We start from the raw sequence: 15,546 nt of genomic DNA, 5'->3' as shown, positions 1-15,546 counted from the left end.
TGCTGGACTTTTTTCCTTTCCACTCCAAATTACAGGCTCAGAATCCAGGACTTTGCAATAATTGTAGTGCAGACTTCTGTGTGCAAAATACTGCAGTCAAGAGGCTTTGAAGCACCCGGACAAGGTGAAAAGAAAGTCAGTCCCAACCAAATCAGAACAAAGACTCTAGTCCTAGCCACACCATCTATGAGGTTTTTGTTTTGTTTTCTTTTCTTTTGCTGTTTAACCATTTCTTTGTGAGGAATAAATAAAACTTGATAACAGAACCCCAGTATACATCCATTTGTAGTTTCTTGCATATAATTATACTTTATGGTTTACCACATATAGTTCTCATTTCATAGCATATGTGCAGTTATTTCAATAAATATTTTTATTGTCTTCCTAAAGTCTAACCCTGATGGATTCTTCCAGGTATTGTCACAGATAGCTATTTGAGTATAGGGGGTAGTTCCTTGTTAACCATTACAAGAATAATATTGGTGCCAACCATAGACAAATAGGATGTGGCCTTTCTGACATTTCTTTTTGGCTAGAAAAGCTACATGTTACACAGCCATGAGCACATTTCTCACTTCCTTTTATCTTTTACTGCAGGTCATCTCTGACATTTCATTCCATGAGGCAAGACAAACGGAGAATTTGTTTTTTATTGTCTCTTGAAAAATCTTACCCAACCCTTCATCAAACTGTGAGACACCAGAATATTTTTGTTCTCCTAGAGAGTATCTTAGGTCTCCTGGTTCTTTTCTTTCTTTCTATTACTCTTTCCTCCTCTTCCTTGAACATATTTCTCTCTTCATAACCAAGTCCCTATCCCAGGTTCTGATTATCTCATATCTGAACTTTTACTGTTTTCCCTCTAGAAACTTCCCTTCCTTTTTACTAGAGGAAGGTGTCCTCTCTTATCATCCAGGACAACCCCACTGTTCAGGAATCCTCTCTCTTCTTAGGCCCTAGGTGGCCTCTTGCCTCCAACCCAGTCTCTACCATACACAAGTTCTAGAATTCTCTTTTCACAGCATAGAGGGAAAATCTCCCATCCTCTGAAATATCACAAAGAAGAAACTCCTTTTACGTTTTTTGAGAAAGATTGACAAGTCAACATGTTCATCATATTTCATAATTGGAATAACAACCTTCCTGGTTTTATTTCATCTCATGAAATGGAACCTGTTCATTTCATGCACTCGCTTCTGCTCTTCCTCTCTCCTGACTCCACTGTAAACATCTTCCCCAAAGTACAAATTGGAGCAGCTCATCCATTTTACAGCAAGCTCCGGGGCAATCCAGAGCCTTAGACCAAACCCCAAGATCCTCCAAACCCCAATCCTGGTAGTCAAGGAAGGGGAACGCCCCTGTACATTTCAGAGGGACCCTCTGTGGAGATCTCTCAGCCTCTTGTCTTAATGAGTTTAACTCCAGAGATGGGCAGCCCAAGCCCCCCTGCGGAGCGTAATTACCATGATGGGGCACCTGGGGAGAGATTGTCACAAAGATAACTGGGTCTCAGGCTATTTAGCGCTTTACAGATGAGAGTAAGGTGGTGACTTGGAAAAATGAGGTCTGGTTTGGATAGGAAGACTGCTATGGTTCATTTTCCTCCCTTCTGTGGAAGCGTAAACTGTTGTGCTTTTAACTGATGTGCACGAGCCCAGGGCACAGAATGGACTCACACTCACGTGAGAAATTTCAGGATACCAAGATGGGATGGGACAGGAGGGGTCATTCTGTCCACCCCCAGCCTGCAGGGAGGACTGCCTGCAAACCCTCCTGGAAGGAGGGCTTGCTACTCTTCCAGCACTACCTCTGGAGCACTGAGCACAGCAGATAACCGAGGGCTACCAGGGCACTCACATGCAAAAGGACTCTGCGTATGTGTTTATTCTGGCTGTCCTTGCTTAAAAGCCGTAGTCAGGGGCAGGGGCAGGTCCCTCACACGGGCAGCTCAGAGCAGCACACTGAAATGTCAAATATTCACCCGGCAGCGTGAATGTACTGAAGAACACACAAGGAAAATATATTGAATCATCTTGTGCAAATTCACACCTCACAGAGGAGCTGAATGAGGAGAGTGATCTCTTAACCGCTGCCAGCCTCTTCCCGTGAGTGCGGCAGATGGCAAAGGACTTTGGTTTTTCCCAAAGAAAAAGCCTGTGGAGGATCTAAAACAGGGAGTGGCGGAAGGGGGGACTGGACAGGTAGTCCCGAGGCTCCTAGACACTGGCATCCCTACCCCTGCAGCAAGCGATCGCTAACCTGCAGGTGGGGACAAGGCAGGGGGCTGGCGACTGCAATCCCATTGTGGCTTTGGCGCCTCCCTTTCACATATTCACGTAATAACATGGACAGGTTGAGCCTAGGACCCAGTGTAAGTGCACCAAGGGGTGTGGGTTCTGGGAAGTGGCAGACAGAACCAACTGTCCCGTGACACTGGCTGGATTAGAGCATGTCCATGGAGACACCTGGGCATGGTCCCAGGATGCCAGGGCACAAGGCAGAGCTTAGAGCAAGTAAGCCCTGCTCCCTGCAGAGATCATATGGGGAGATTTCTCTCTGGACTGTCCACACCTATGGCCGTGGGATTTTGCACGTCTCTAAAGCCTCTAGAGGAGGCGAGGAACCCCTCCTCTTTGCCAGAGGTCAACAAACTATAGCTCGTGGGCCGAATCCAGCCTGTGGCCTGTTTTTGGACAGCCTATGAAGCAAGAATGGTTTTTATATTTTTAAAAGGTTCAAAAGAAGAAGAATGTACAGACCGTATCTGGCCCACAAAGCCTAAATTATTTACTCTCTGGCCCTTTACAGAAAGTTTGCCAACCCCTGCTCTAAATCATGGAATCTCAAACTTCCACACTCATAAAAACCATTTAGGGCACTTAATAAATATGCAGATGACCTCGCCTTTTGACTTCTGACTGAGCCCCTCATATTTGTATTCTAATAGACATCATAAGTAATCTTAAGGCAGGGGAGCTTAAGATGACCTTACCAATGTTCCCTTTCACTTAATCATTAAATATGCATTTCATAATTTCTCTGTGGCCAGCACTGTGCTGAGTGTGGTGGGAGACACAATTTGTGGATGATCACTCACTCGACTCCATCAAAGAACTTGCAGTCTAGCTGGAGAGAGGAAATTCCTTCTATTAAAGATAACTCAGGGCCACTTGGCCTGGGGCTGATGCCACATGAAATGAGAGTTTGGGGGTAGGGCCACCATGTGTGACTGTAGTTGCCCTGATAGCAATCAGTGTGGGATGGAGCATTTGAGTGAGAATTGGCAAGTTTGGGGTATTGGAAGGCACCACAGACATTTGCAAAGGCACAGAATAGGAAGGGGCTTTCGGCATGATAGTTATGGAAGTTTAGGCAGAGAACAGAATGGCCTGACCACGGAGCACAGTCTGGAAAGCAGCTTCTTCTTCTTCTACTACTCAGGAGAGTAGCTGTGCTCCCTGCTCTTCTTCAAGCCTTATTAGATCCTAAGCCTTGGCAGTCAGGATTTTGATTCTTTCTACCTAAACTGTTTTTGCCCACTTCCCACCCCCTCCCCACTTGCATCCACATATACTCCGTAAGTTTCTACTTGACTGAGATTTTTTTTTCATTATGCACTATTTCTTTATACATGCTATTCTTATAGACTAAATTGTTCTTTCCATATCACCTTCTTATTTTTGGAGATGATTCTGTCTCATATTTCAAGATCTAACTTAAGCATCATACTCTCCATGAAACAAAGTTTTCTGGAGTCTCATCCCTTCTAAACAGATCTAAGCAATTTTTCATTTTGCACCACACTCTAGTATCTTGAACAAAGAAAAAGAATAGGGCTTACATTGTGTTAGAAATGGTTGTCTTCATTTCTTTCTCCTGAACCAGACTGTGACCTCTTTGGGATCAAAGACCATGCTTATCCACCTTCATTTTTTTGGTGCTTATGCCATTGGACATAGCAGTGGTCAGTAAACCTTTCTTCAGTGAATGATTGCATGATTCCTGAACAGAACATTTGTAGCTTAAACAGAGGTGCCTAAACATCAGAGAGTGTGGCTTTGCCCATTCTGGCAATATAGGTTCTTAAATAGGGAGTGGCAGTAAGATTCCACTGTAGATAACTTATAAGTAAAATATTAATGGAGAGTAGGAGTCTGAAGATGATTCATTCAATAGGTAGGAAGGCTAGAGCTTCTCCCTAGAGGAATACAGCCTCTCACTTCTTCTATTAATATAATAACCCCTTGGCACTGCAGAATCTTTAAATCTAACAAATATCTGCAGAAGAAGAGCATGTGTGAGATCTGAGCTGGGCACAGTCATACATATTGTGCCTCGCTGGGGGCCCAGTGATTTGATAACCTGAGCTTCCAGGTGGCACAACATAGGAAAAGCTCCTGGTGCCCTGGAAGTCCTAGAAGACCGGAAGAAACTAAAAAAAAATACTTTAATATCACCTACCACTGTAATCTTAGGAATCTTGTTAAATTTGAATTCAAATATGTCCCCAATGAGATATGGTCTATAACAACTAAGGCAAATGATTTACTTTGAGAATAAGAATCAATACTACATGTATAGAAATTGGAGAGGTTCCAGAGAACAACTAAAAAGTGTGAAGAGAAAGAAAAATAGGTCTATGAAGTTTAGTAAAAGACAATACGAGGATAGAGATGGTGGAACATGCTACATGGGATGAGGGCAAGGGTCAATGATGGTTGGGTTTCTGAATCCAGGGAGGAGATCCAAGGTTGGTAGGAATATAAAAATATTTCCAACTGATGGGCTTAGGACTCTGAGTTTTGTCAAGGGATGTGGATGTTATTTTGTGGCATATGGCAGAACCAACTATCTGGACTCTAAAGCTATCTAGCCAAGGCTTACATCTATGTGGGACCAAGTGACCAATGCAGGCCAATGGACTGTGAATGGAAGTAGCAAGTGTCACTTCCAGGCTGAGATGGTTAAGTACCTGATGGGCCTTCCCCACATTCTCTTCTGCTTCTGAAGTCACTGAAGAGGCTCTTGGTTAAAGTTGGAGACATCTCAGGATGGGAGAAGCCTAGATCCCTGTGTCATGTCTTGAAGGAGAGCCACCCAGGAAAGCTGCCAGTAGAAAAATATTCATTTGGGTTTATAGTGTGTGAGAAATAAGCTTTTATTGTGTTAATCCTTTGAGATTTGGGGTTGCTCCTTACAATTTATTAATTCAGGGTAGGATGCTCAATTTCCAGGAAATTTTCAAGGAGCTGCTAAGTTACAGCCTAAATTAGCATTTTGAGCAGGGCAGGAACAGAATAGGAAGAGTGCTGGGTGGTCTTGGGGCAAATGAAAATACAGGCAGGATCTAGGCCAGCCGTCCTTTTCCCCCCATTGATTTTTGCTGGGGGGCAGCAGCCTTCGACTCATTGATTTTAGCTGCTGATTAAGTCATGCTCTCCAGTCTGTCAGCAGTCACTTCATTCCCTTTCATCTCGTGTTTTCACCTGCGTGAAGCCCCACCACACTCCGGAGCTTTTGAGTTTGCCACTGAGCAACTCAGGAGGGCTTCAAAAATGGCTCCCTTCCCTTCGCGGCCGTCAGCGTTCAGCGCAGACTCTGCCTACCTCCTCCAAGACAGTTGTTCTCGGGGCTGTCGCCTGCTAGACGCAGAGGAATGCGGAAGCCAGAGGCAGCTGACCTTCCCAGAGGCTACAGCGGGGCAGAGTTCCATCTGGAGGACGCTGGAGGCCTGCCGGGAGTTACCTCGAGACGCAAACGCTCCTTTCTCGTCCGCAGAACGAGCTGTGGAGATACCCGAGACCCAAAGCCACGTTCACAGCAAACAGGAACTGAAGAGCATACAGCAGGTGGTGGCTCGGATGCCAACGCAGGCCCCCTTCCGGTTGAAGAGGAGGCACGACGATAGAATCTAATATGTCCCAGAGTGCTTAGCGAGGGAAAGAATACTCTGAACCTCGAGACAGATCTGTAAGGGAGAGAAGGGGTGGAGTGTTCTCCCCTCTTTCTCGCTCACACTGCGGTTCCTGCCACCGACGGAGCAAGATGGCTGCCGGCGGGTGGCTCCCAACAGTGTGTGGAGCAGGCCCCGCCCGCGGCCATCAATCTGCACACGACACTCACTTCATTTAGAGTGGGCTGGGGTGGCGTGCACGGGCGAGGGGGCGGGTGCAGGTGCAGGTGCAGGGAGGAAACCACCCTTGGGTTGCTCTGTGCCCCTGCTCTCCTCCTCATCCCCAACGGGAGAGAGTGAGGGGACCGTGAGGACCCGTCCCCTCCTGCACCGCACCGCCTTGCATGCAATGCCCGGATGGACAGTGTTTGTCGCCGCCTCTGCCGGCTCCTGAGGGGGGGCCGAGAGAATCAAAACAGATTGAGAGTTTCAGACAGACAGGAGATCGGCTTCCTCTTTGTGGCAGATGCAAATTCTGCCACCAGGCTCTGGGAAAGCATGCTGTTTTGAGTCCTGGTTGGGATTTCTGACGCGGATTACGGATTCGTTTTGTGCCCTCTTTTTCCATCCTCACTAGCATAAGAGGCACACCAGAATGTTCCCTCCCCGCGCAGCGCGCTGGAATCTGTTGTCTTCAAGGAGGACACTCCCTTGGCAGCCCAGCCCCAGACACAACGATGGCTGGGTGGGTGGGGGGAGCGGCCAGCTGACCACACGCGTGTGTACATGCACATATATGGTCTTTCATCAACATGTCTTCTGAATGTTTTGTTCCCAGTTCGAATAGCCATCTGAGGGGCTCCCAGGGAAAGCTAGCTAGACCTAGCAAATAACAGAAATCCTAGTGTCCAAATGGCAGTGTGTGGGATGGAAAATTCTGGAAGGCTTGGGTTATGCCCTCAGAGCAGCAAACTCAATGCATTTCCAGGGTTCTTGCCTCTCTTCTAACCAAAGTTTGTGCAGCAGCAGTAGCAGAGGTCTTCCTGTTCCTCTCAAACTCATCTCTCTTTTCCTTGCCTTACTGTAGGTTCATGCATCTTCCTTACCGGGTCAGAATCCAGCCTGCTGTCCCTGCAAAGCCTCACCCATCACCTTAGCCACAGGGCCCTCTCCCTCCCTGCTACAGAGTTTATTGTCTGAATATCCCATAGAATTCTGCTGCGCATTATATGGTTTGTGAACTCCACTAGACAATTAGTGCAGTTGGTGCTGGAATCCTGTTTTGCACACTTTGGCGTCCCTACAAAGTGCCGATAATAGTGCTATTCAGCTATTAGTCTTGAAATACATTTCCGCTAAAATGAATGACTTCTCAGGAAGTGGCAACTTGAAGACTTGCCCCTGCAAACTATATGCCTCAGAAAAAATATTAGCAACAAAGACCCTTACATGTACCCCACACTTCCCCCTTTCAAAGCTTCCTAAGAACCAGAAGTCCTGTTGACTGATAAGTCCCACCCAGCTGCCCTGGCCATTGCCTGGCCCACTGTGAAGCCACTGGAAACTTCCCTCATTTGCTACTTGTCACGGGCTCCAAAGCCAGAATCATTCGTTGCTAAGTTTTGGTTTTCAGGCTCACGCAGAAGCATTTTCATTTGTGTCCTTTTCCATCTGACTCTTTAAACTAATCCTCCTCGACTTCAGATCTTTGCACAAACCTCCCGTGTCATCATTGGGGAGCTGTGGGCCCAGAGCAAAGGTAGGAGGCAAAAAGCCCCAAATCTGCACGTTTTATTTCATTGGTACATGTATTTAATCCATCTGCAAACTGTTCATTGGATAGCATTGTAGACTTCTCTCTCTGGGAACACTAAGGTATGTGTATTCAACAGTGGAAAATAAACATAAGATTTTATTACAAAGTGCCACTGCCGCTCCTGGCATGAGTAATTTGTGCACCTGCATTTTTAAAATGTTTCAAAGTTTTTCCCCTCGGTGGGTTCGGTGGTAGCACACATTAGCTTCCCGGCTGTCACAGCCTGGCTCTTGTAGGCTCTGTCGCTTCTGCCTGTGCTATCCAGACGTCATTGTTTTCCGAGCAGATAGCAAACAAATGTGATGACTGCCCGTTGAAGCCTTTGAGAGTGCAGTTCTGCTTTTGTCCTGGTAAATGCCTTGCTCCCAAGAATTAGCAAAGCTGTGAGGCATTGTAATCCCCAGGGGATAGGAGACAGATCATAAAGGGAGGAATAAAAGTCAGAATTTATCCCAATGAAATGTGGGCATGGTTTTGGAGACGAATGCTGAGTTGATCCCTGCTGCCATGCTTGTTGCCTTGCAGTCTGCTATTTCTTAAACACAGGAACCAAGTCACTTACAGCTCATGACTGAGGTTCTTCAGCAAATAAGGCAGCCCAGTGTGAAGCAGGTGGAACCAAGATGCCCAGACAGTGATTGAACCTGGCTCCAGAGAGCTTCATATTTGGAAAATGGCATAGAGGCATTGGAAAGAGAACGCTATTACTTGGAATGGGATACAGATCCCTGGCTTTCCTTTATCGTTTCTTTCCTCCTCCTCCTCCTTCTTCTTCTTCCTTTTTTTTTTTTTTTACAATGATTCTGATTTTTGCAGGTGTCTAAAGTCAGCTTTGTGTGCACAGTGCTAACTAACAATTTCCCCTGTGAAATCTGTAATCTCCTGGAAATGTTCATTGATTCCTTCCAATGTCCCCCACAACAGCCCAGAAGACTGGCAATTTCAAGTCATCTTAGGCATGTTAATACTTTCTTAAAGTCATATCGCAGCATATTGCGCACTTCTCCCCCAAACAGCGGGTCTCAGAGGAAGACAATAATGACCCAGTGAACACCAACTTGATCGTTAAGAGTCTCTGTCTCTCTAAGCAACACCAGGCAGATAACTTGATCTAAAGGATATTTATTTATCTGTCTAATGCTGCAAATGGAGACAGAGAGAGCTCTGCCGATTGAGTTGTTGGGTGTGAAATCTTCGTTGCTCAGTGTGATTGAGAGCAGTGAAATGCTTATTTCATTTAAATAATACCAAGTTTTCAAACACTGTGCACCATCTGCCTCAGGAGTCACTTGGCCCGGGCACAGAATTTAACGTATGTGGCATTTTGAGTGGTTTAAATGCAAGCTTGTTCTGATTTTCGTCCAAGGGGCCATAGTGCAGTAGTGGGTGGTGTTTTCATGCTCAAGGCTCAAGGCACAAGGCTCAAGGTCCTTGTTCTTGCTTGGGATTAAGGTTCCATTGGCCAACTGTCCAGCGCTGAACTTGACTTTCCAGGGGAATGATTTTCATATAATTCCCTCCTGGAAGAATATGAAGAATCTTGCTTTGATATCCTCTAAGATTTTGAACAGTGATGCTTATAGTCAAGTCCTAAGTTTAAATTCTGGAAAACATTACTCAAAGAATCCCCTAAAACTTTTGAACCAGGCCCTCTGGTGAGTTCTGCCTTAAAGAATGTATGAAGCTTTGTCCAAAAGCAAAGAGTCTTTGAATTGTAACTAAAACCAAATAACACACACCCACCCCCAAACCCCCAGTTTATTTGGAGAGAAATCAAAGACTTATTTTGGCATGGTCCTCTGTACTGTTTTGTGCCTAGGTTGCTCGTGAATGTTATTCTATGCGAAGAACACTAGAAGCAGACTGGGTAATAACTGAGGAAGTGATCGCCACATTCTGCTATGTTGTGCAGTAAGTACCATTTGATTAATATACCTTGATTTGGATTTAATATTGCTTAGGCTATGTCCATAGTTTCAGGCAAAGAAGCTATTTGAACTGATTATCTCAACAATTTAGCATAAGGATACTGTATTAGGATAAGTAACTCTAACTGTTCAAATTAATAATAACCCTACAATTTCACCACATTAGCAGAATAAAAAGGTGTATTGTTCCTCCCATCACCATTTTCATACGATTTGGGGAGACAGTGTGAGGTTCTGCCCCATGAAGTCATTCAGGGCTCCAGGCTCCTTCCATCTTTTGTCACCTCCATCTTTACCCTGTGGTCTCCAAGGTAACCACAAAAAGCAAAGAGAGAAAGACAATGTGAAACATCTATACCCACTCTTACTGCCTAGCTCCCAAATCCCTTCCTCGATACAAAAGGGCTGGGAAATGTGGTCCGGGGCCAGTCTCTGCCATTGACACCTTTGCCTCCATTATCTAGACGTTTCCCATGAAAATATCCAGCTCTCATCATAGGGAATTATTGCAGTTCTCTCCTCATTATGTCTTGGAGCTGGTGGAAGGAACAGTTGCAGAAACGCCCCTTTTCCTGAAGCATTTCTTCATGAGCACCAAGCCAGCACCTTGCACAGGAGTAACGACCTTGTGATGAGTTGTTTTTGAATGGAGCTGGTCATGAGTATGTCATGACCACACTCAGGCCCGAAGTATTCTTCCATCAGTTCAACCACTTTAGTTTGAGTTAGTTATTCTTTACATTAGCAGGACTGTAATCTGAAAAAAGGCAATATCAGAATTAGGCTATAAATATAATTTTATTATATTAAAATAATAAATATTAGTAAACAATTCTTTATAATCAATATATAATAAATAAATTAGTAAATTATTTCTTTATTTATTATACATTAGTAAATTACTATTTCCTAATTTAATTATTAGACATTAGAAAATTATTATTTCCTAATTTATTTATTAGACATTAGTAAATTACTATTTACTGATTTATTTATACACATTGGTTATAGTAATACAATATTTATTATACATTTTATTTATACTAAAATAAAATTCGATTTTATTATAGCTTTGAAGGTGCTATACTCTGAAGCATTATAGTCATGTACAGTATCCAATTCTCTCTCATTGCCCATTATTTAAGTACTTAAACTTGCTTTTGACGTACCTACTCCTAACACAGTGCTTCTGACATATTGGGCCTACATTGTCAAAAATGTTAATAACATTTTTTCAGTCATTCCAAAATATTTCTTATATTTGTGACTTGCCCTATTTTTAGAATGGTGATGGAAAACAATAGAACAATGGGACTACTTCAAAAGTTTTGTTAAAGGGGATTTGAATCACTTGGAATAGAAGCTACGTTGTTCAGGGCTCGAGGTTCACACGTTTATATGCATCCAATCTCTTGTGCTGGAAATAAATTTGCTGTACTCGTTGTCTCTATTCTAAGCACACTGTACCAACAAGGGCTTGCTTCTCAGGAGAATAACTAAGCCAAAGATGTCATGTTCCATCTTGATGATGAAATGCAGATTTGTCATTAAAAGGCAAATTCTTCATTTCCAAAAGCTGAATTTAAATGATGCTTTAAAAGATTTTAGCTAATGAAATTTAGGCCCTTCTCCTTCAAAAAAGAAGAATTGAAGAGAATGCTCTGGAACTTCGCCAGAGTATTTCATTTGGTTGCAAAATGCATACATTTTCTTTTAATTTGTGATCCTGCCTGATGGTATTTTGTTATCCAGAGGCTTGCAGACAAAAGTCCACAGCCTTGTTGAGTTCAGTATCACTGCCTGCTTGGTTTCCCTGATTTATTTCCGTGCCTCGTGGCTAGTTAAGCTTAACTTGCGTGGTTTCTGGCTGTTCCAACAGAGGAAGGCTGTATGTACCAGGAGTGGTGCCGCCACCCTGTATGCTTTGGGTGAGCCCAGTCACCCGATTTGTGCAAGAAGGAAGGACAGAAATGCCTCTTTCCTCTCCATCATGTCTATTGGCTTAGGCTGATTTTTCAATCTAGGTTCTGTTTAGGAGATTTCTGGGTTTTGAGAAGCTTTCAAGACTCTTTCCTAACCCACCAGCTAGTCCTTGTAGACTTCAGTTTTGGGTAGCCTCTGCAGTCAGTTTCCTGCAAATGTCCAAGCATGAAAATCTGACTTGACTCCTTTATTTCTGTTCCCCTGGCTTGGGCGAGCCGCAGTGCACTTGAGTTGCCATTGTAGACTGGCTCAGAAGAATTGAATGAATGAAACTCTGTAACTCCATTCAATATAATTGCCCTCAAAGAGCAAGGGGGCTCTTCTAGGGGTGGTAGCCCTGTGCAAAGGGAGATTGTGCAGGCAAAGTACTGCGGGGTACTGGGGAGCCAGGCATCACATCGAACACCTTTTGGTGTTGTGTTTTTTGTTTTATTTTGCTCTGAACTCCAGTGTGACTTTGGAAAATTCCATTTCAACCTGTCTCGCCCATTGCTCCCGTCAAGCCTAGGCGAGAAGGAGTCGGACCCATGCCTTCACGGAGATGATGGGGCGGGGTTAGAACTGGCTGGCAAAGGCGGTTTCTACATGCCCCTGGCTCCTTGATGCTGAGGAATGCAAATGTTGAGGAAGCATCCGTTAGACATGGTGGTCTCCGGGTACCCAGTGGTCCATGCCACGGCTCTGCATAAACGCCCATGGGGAGACAGGCAGCAGCGACCCACAACCAGAGGGCCCCGATCTCTGGAGGCAAGGCCATGTGGCTCCCCCTGGACATGAACTTGGCTGAACGGAAAGCCCTGAATGACATTCACAACCCGAAGTGATTCCATTTCATCATTTTGTACACATACATTCATGATGTGCTATATGTTATATATAATTTACTAAAGCATGCTTTTAAAAATAGATTTGAGGAGCATGGAGACCCCAGAAGCGTATGTTATTGTGCTGGGCTTGAGTTTCTCTTTCCCTCCCACAGGGGACCTCTGAGGGTCTATTTGAGGGCATGAATATGGAAAATTCAGCTCCAGCTCCCCCACCTCACTCCCCGAACAGCACTGCAGAACTGCGCTAAGCTCTTGTGGTTTGGAAAGAACAGATGCAAGAGACAAAATAAGTATAAAAGGAATTTGGGGAATGGGTCCTAAGAATCACCGCGTTTCCTATCACTCTCAGCAAACGCATCTATTTTCAGGGGTACTGTACATCTGTACGGCTCCAAACCACCTATTATTTTTCCAGGCAACATAATTACAGCCTTCTCCTGAAAATGCCAAACACTCAAATGAAATACGGCTTCAGAAATTTTCACTTAAGTTAATTGGTTCCAATTACTCAGACCCGCTTTGGACCCCCAAAACACATGAAAGCCAAGTTCTTTTTTTTTTTTTTCCCTCATCCTATTCACTTTTTCCAGAGAGAAAGAAAAATAAAGGAAAGAAAGAATGAAAAAACAAAAAAGGAAGAAAGGAAAGACGGAAGGGAGGGAGGGAGGGGAAGAAAGAAACCTACATGTGAATTCTACATAGCTTATTAGAACACAACCTAACCAGGACAAGAAATATAATTGAAGGAGGTAAGGAGAATACTGTCCCAGCATGCATCTGCACCCCTTTGTCTGTTTGGGCAGTGATAGGTCACAGATGTCACTGGCCTTCCTATTGAACCACTCTGAATGTAATCTGTTGGGCTTGGTTTGCTGAATGTATATGCACGTCAAAGATTGTGGGCATGGATTATTTATAAGATGTTCACTTCCAATTAGCGTTGCTTAAAAAGTGAGCTTCAACTTGGCACGCAGCAGCAGCAGTCTATTCTGAGAAGGTTGGGCAGGTCTAGGGTAGTAAGCAAGCCTCTTGCTGAGCAATTGTGTGAACTCTTAGCTAAGGTAACATTTGGGAGCTGCCCTGTTTTGAGACAGATTCTCATTCCAGATTAACAACCCTGTAAGTGACAGGATAAAAGACATATCAGGGTACGTTTTCAAAGGGCTGCCCTGGGAGCAGAGCCTACAGGCCCAGAGACAGGTAGGTCGTTTGTTTGGATGCCTGAGTCCTCAAGTGCCCACTTGCACAACTGACCGAGTCTCCTTTAGGATCTGTGTCTATCGCAGTGGCAATCCCATTTTGTAACTGTTTGGAGACTCACAGTCATTCATTGGCTTCTACTTCTAAGATCTGGTATAGCAGGAAGAACTTCTGGGAAAATCATTTTAATTTACTCATTTTTACCAAATCTAATTAACCAAATTTAATTAACCCATTTTCTGAGGTTAATGAAACCCTTGTTAAACTTGACTCAGAAGGTGGATGGAAAGGAAGACCTTTCAAGCTAAGAGTCCTAGTAGGTGCTCTACCTCCAGGAGCCATGAACCTGTCAAAGACAAGGCACTTGGTTAGTGCTGTGAAAGGGAAGGAAAGCAAGGGGACATTCCGAACGGGGAGACAGGGTAGAAAAGGTGGCCAGCACTCTAGTCTCTCCTAGTTATTCCAAACCTCACTTTGTTATTTAGTCTAAAACATGGTGGATTCCCAGAGTCCTGGATGTGTTCCATGGAAAATTTGGCAGGACACTCCAACACTGGGCAGAAATGATCTGGGGATGATCCACGCCGCCAATGAGCTGACCTGCTGCTGCGCTGCCAGAGGGCTCCTCCTCGGTCCGCGGCATTTGCGAGGCAGCCGTGCAGGCCTGGAGCTGTGACTCTCTTGCCCGAAGGTTAGCGTTGGTGCAGTGAACCGATAAGCTCAGGCTGTTTTTTAGCTGCCAGGAATCACTGTCATAAAACTCCCCTTTGTGTGACATTGGCTGGAAGCCCCTTCAGCTGACTCAGCTGGGAAGGCTTGAACACCTCGAAAATGGGTACCTTTTTCTCCTTTGCAGTGGTCTTTCTGGAGATGTTCCTTAGCTTGGCCGCGTTTTCTTTCTGACCCTGGGCCTGACAGTTAGCTTGGCAAGCTGGTCCTCGACGGGAGGGTGGTTCATTTCTTTTTTTTTTTTTTTTTTTTTGAGACAGAGTCTCACTTTGTTGCCCAGGTTAGAGTGAGTGCCGTGGCATCAGCCTAGCTCACAGCAACCTCAAACTCCTGGGCTCAAACGATCCTCCTGCCTCAGCCTCCCGAGTAGCTGGGACTACAGGCATGCGCCACCATGCCCGGCTAATTTTTTCTAGATATTTTATTTATTTCTAGATAATTTATTTCTATTTATAGTAGAGACGGGGTCTCGCTCTTGCTCAGGCTGGTTTCGAACTCCTGACCTTGAGCAATCCGCCTGCCTCGGCCTCCCAGAGTGTTAGGATTACAGGCGTGAGCCACCGCACCCGGCCCATTTCTTTCTTTCATGTAAAGCTTGTGGGTAGCAGGTAAAGAACCGGAAATCTTGGCAGACATATGGAGGGAAGGGGCGAATAGGAACCTTCTGCAGTCATGGAATGTTCTGTCCGGACACAGAGGAGCTTGAGAGCCCCAGAGGGCACAGTAGCAGGAAACCATGGAGGTCTTTTCTTCTCAACTCAAAAGACAGTGAGATTAACTGAGAACTGGCCTGGCCAAGTGAAAGACGTGGAGATGTCACACGTGACTGAAGGCAATGAGCTCAAACTCTCAGGGTGACAGAGGAGGAGCCCAAAGCGGCAGGAGATGCACTTTCTCCCACACTTGAAGCCATTGCTTCCAATCAAACCCTCCATGCCAATGACCTTGAGGTAAAAGAGCAGAAATACAAAGGGAAACATTTCTACTACTTGAAAGGAATACATTTGGCAAGCCCCTACCTCCTTCAATCTTTTGCAGGAAGACGGTGCCAAATGCTAGATGAACAATTTTATTCCTCATCCCCCCAAGAGGGAAGGGGGAAAAAGAGCTACTGAGCGCTATAGGAAGGATTTCTGTAGAACAGAACAACGTCAGTGGGAAAACATAGTA

General features: G+C 44.8%; 1 long non-coding RNA gene across 1 annotated transcript; it reads left to right on the top strand.

The window, feature by feature from the left end:
- The first annotated feature begins 5,153 nt into the window (after nucleotides 1-5,153).
- LOC142861622 (uncharacterized) lies at nucleotides 5,154-12,492 on the top strand. The gene is made up of 3 exons (XR_012912847.1): nucleotides 5,154-5,970; nucleotides 9,529-9,620; nucleotides 12,124-12,492. It is a non-coding gene; the product is annotated as an uncharacterized LOC142861622 (long non-coding RNA).
- Nucleotides 12,493-15,546: the final 3,054 nt, after the last annotated feature.

This window comes from Microcebus murinus, chromosome 17, assembly GCF_040939455.1.
Source record: "Microcebus murinus isolate Inina chromosome 17, M.murinus_Inina_mat1.0, whole genome shotgun sequence".
Classification (NCBI taxonomy): Eukaryota; Metazoa; Chordata; class Mammalia; order Primates; family Cheirogaleidae; genus Microcebus; species Microcebus murinus.
Note: the sequence above shows the minus strand (reverse complement) of the source record. Positions and strands in the feature narration are given on the sequence as shown.